This window comes from Ursus americanus, chromosome 10, assembly GCF_024610735.1.
Source record: "Ursus americanus isolate L20-20 chromosome 10, mUrsAme1.1.p, whole genome shotgun sequence".
In the NCBI taxonomy this organism is placed as follows: domain Eukaryota; kingdom Metazoa; phylum Chordata; class Mammalia; order Carnivora; family Ursidae; genus Ursus; species Ursus americanus.
In genome coordinates, this window is record NC_142136.1 from 13,822,614 (window position 1) to 13,826,666 (window position 4,053).

The following is a 4,053-nucleotide window of genomic DNA, read 5'->3' on the forward strand; positions in this document are numbered from 1 at the left end:
TATACAGAATTTTGACAAATCTGATAAAAAGAGGGAAATATGAATAACAGAAAAGTAGCATTACTACAGATACAAAGAGGGTATTAGAAATCATAAGAGGGGTGCCTGGGTGGCTCAGTTGGTTAAGCATCTGCCTTTGGCTCAGGTCATGATCTCAGGGTCCTGGGATGGAGCCCAGCATTGCACTCCCTCCTCAGAGGAGAGTCTGCTTCTACCTCTCCCTCTGCCCCTCACCCCTGCTCGTGCTCTTTCTCTCTCTTGCTCTACTCTCTCTCTCTCTTTCTCAAATAAACAAAGAAATATCTTTAAGAAAAAAAGAAATTATAAGAGAGTACTCTGCACAACCTTATGTAAGTACATTTTAAATTATAAATGAAAGGGACAATTTTAAATGAAAATATAAATTCCCAGGGGCGCCTGGGTGGTGCAGTCCTTAAGCATCTGCCTTCTGCTCAGGGCGTGATCCCAGCAATCTCCACTGGGAGCCTGCTTCTTCCTCTCCCACTCCCCCTGCTTGTGTTCCCTCTCTCGCTGGCTGTCTCTCTCTGTCAAATAAATAAATAAAACCTTAAAAAAAAAAAGAAAATAGAAATTCCCAAAATTGAATCAAGATTTAAAATATTTCAGTGGATGAATGATTATAGGTAAAGTTAACATTAAGGCAAACCTCTGTCCTTAATTCGAGACTACCAAGCCAGATAATTTTCCAAGTGAATACCAAAAAACCCCAAGGCAATGCAAAACAGCTATCTCACTTAAACTATTCCAGAGTTTAGAAAAAGATGGAAAATTTCACATTCATTCTACAATGCTTATATAATATTGACTCCAAAACTGAACAAGGAGAGCTCTCATGCACACACACATACACACATGATCTAAAATTAATCTCACTTATTAAGGAAGTGCAAGAATCCTAAATAAAATACTAACAAAGTAAACCCAGCAGTGTATTGGTGAATTAGTTAATATACATATGCATTTATATGTGTATACATATGTGTGTGTAATTATAGATCATTATACCTATGACAAGACTTATTAAACTGTATATATTGTGCTTATTTTCATTTAACATGTGAAAAAATATCTGGACTTCTTATCATCTTCGACAATAGTATTTTCTGAGTTGCATAGTATTCCACTGAAATCACCAATTGAAGGCAAAATAAAGAATTAATTTATTTGTATTGAACACAGAGCCTATATACAATGATATTAGGAAAAAACCAAACACTTGTCAGTTACTCATTTTATGCTAGTTTGAGTAAATCCCCAAGCAGCTGTAGGATCAACTTAATGTTCTGTCTCAATGAGAGACTAACACAGCAGGGAGAGAAGGTGGGCAGTGGGAGGGAACTCCAAAGATCTGTGGAGCTAAAAGTATTCAAATGTCTGGGCTATTTGTTCCCTAAATAAAGGGGTAATAGGAGAGGCAGGGAGTGGGAGAGGTCAGGAATTTTGTGGTTGCTCCACAAAAGTAAGAAAAAGCATGATTATTATTATTCATTTCACAAACTTTTTTAAAAATTTGGGTCCAGTTGATACACCTGTTATGTTAGTTTCAGGGGTACAACATAGTGACCCAACAAATTTATGCATTATGCTTTGCGCATGACAAGTGTGGCTGCCATCTGTCCCCATACATCACTATCAAAATGTCATTGACTGTTTTCTCTCTGCTGTGCCTTTTAGTCCCGTGACTTATTCCTTCCATTACTGGACGCCTGTATTTCCCACTGCCCTTCATCCGTTTTGCCCATCCTCCCACACCTCCTCCTTCTGGCAAATATCAGTTTGTTCTCCGTATTTATAGGTCTGATCCTGCCTTTTGTTTCCTTTTTTTTTTCTTAATATTCCACTTATGAGTGAAATCATATGGCATTTGTCTTTCTTGGTCTGACATATTTTCTCACTTAGCATAATACCCTCTAGGTCCATCCATGTTGTCAAACGGCACGATCTCATCTGTTTTTATGGCTGCATAATATTCTGTTTCATATATATGTATGTGTGTGTGTGTATGTGTGTGTGTGTACACACACACCATATCAACCTTATCCATTTGCCTCTTGATGGACACTTAGGTTGCTTCCATATTTGGCTATTGTAAATAATGCTGCATAGGGTGCATATATCTTTCTGAAACCTTGTTTTTGTTTCTTTGGGTAAATACCCAGTAGTGGAATGATTGGGTCATATGGTATTCCTATTTTTAATATTTTGAGGAACCTCCATACTGTTTTCCACAGTGGCTGTACCAATTTACATCCCTACCACATATTCTAAAATTGTAATGATGCAGAGAAGATTAGCATTGTCCCTGCACATTTCACAAACATTTTTAATTTTCTACTATAAAGCAGGTGGAGCTATAGGTAGGACACAGTCACTTAATGAAGCTTGAAAATTTACACTGTGATGAAGGAGACCAGGCAAAACATTTATGTAAAAGAGGCATACACAAGAGTATAAAAGGATTGCATGTGAGCTATTTGTGAACTAGCTTAGCTCCAGGTAGCTAAATATAAGTACATGAGTTAGACTGATTAGTCCCACATAGGATTAGCCATGATTAATTAATTAGCCAGGATCAAAAGTTTTTCCTCTGTAGCAATTGAATCACCTTTTCATAACACCCTGTACTCCCTGGATCGCAGGGGTGCACAGCCCTGACCCAAGCCTGCTCAAACAAACACTGGTCCCCATTTCTCCATCCTTGGTGATTGGTCCAGGAGAGGATACAAGATCCAACCAGGGTTACAGAAATCTTGTCCTGGGAGTTGTATGTGGGCTTTGTAAGACACAAGTTCTCTTTAAACTCTGCTAAACAAAGCAGCTGGAAATCTGGGGATGCCCATGGCCATCTTTCTCGCCATATGGAGAGCACTTGTTTGCAACAGCAGAGGACGAAGTAAACACAAGAGTGAAAGAGACTAGCGAAGATGAGGAATGGATCAAGAAGAATGGCCTGCATCTTGTGTGAGTGCGATACACTTCAAGCCTTCCCATTTATATGAGATAATGACTTTGTTTTTTGCATTAGTCAAAATTTCTGACTCTTGCAATCAAATACCTCCTGAATCTATCCTCCCCACGTCTACCCTGTTCCTCCGAGACTCCCGTATGTGAAGAATTCACACAACAGGCTAGCACCGCCATTTTTTGATGATAGCATCTCCAGTGACCCCGAGTCTCAATCTACTTCAAACACCCTTGGACCCTTGTCATTACCCAGAACTGCGCCACTATAAACTGTAATCCCTAATAACCCAGTTGCTCTTAATTGCAGAGATACACATATTTATTAGTGGCTAGATTATGAAAAATTAACAGTGACAGATTGAAAAATATAATTAGGTGTTATAAAAGTTTTAAAAAATTCTTTCTTATTTGGGATAGTAATATTGAAAAAAGCCCAAGTGTTCAATATAATTTCTAGCTAAACATATGGCATGTAAAATAATAGATCTTGTTAATGATTTTCATTGCCCCTACTTTAAAACACATGGTATTCTTATATATTGATCGGTCCTTAACCAAAATAGACAAAAAGGGAAAACCGTATCATTCCAATTCTGCCGAAAGCTAAATATAATTGATCTTTTTTTTCTTCACATTTCTTTTAGCCTTATGCTGCATGTTTAGGAAGCATATAGAATTAATTGAATGTGATGAGGTACTAAAATGTTCTGAGATAGCACTGGGATAATAGAGAGGTAAAGAGCTGGGCCACTGTTAATCATAACAACATCCCACTTAAAAGCTGGAATGTATCGGCAATCTGCTGTTGCCATATTGATTTCACTTAGCCCTTCTGGATGGAATACGAGGGAGATTTTCCAATGTAGAATCAAAACAGATGGTAGGGAGGTTGGGGAAAAAATAGTCTCTCAGTATAATGGAAGTCACAGCAAAGCTTTTTGAAAAATATTATTATAATTCCTTGACAAACAACCGACATGAAGCCAAAAACATCTATTGGTACCATGGCAAGAATCAGTGGCATGAGAACCTTACAGTCTTCAGGGATGTTCACTGGCTGTTTGCTTT

General features: G+C 38.0%; 1 pseudogene; it reads left to right on the forward strand.

The window, feature by feature from the left end:
- Window positions 1–2,257: 2,257 nt before the first annotated feature.
- Window positions 2,258–2,353, forward strand: LOC148109331 (U6 spliceosomal RNA; annotated as a pseudogene).
- The last annotated feature ends 1,700 nt before the right edge of the window (window positions 2,354–4,053 follow it).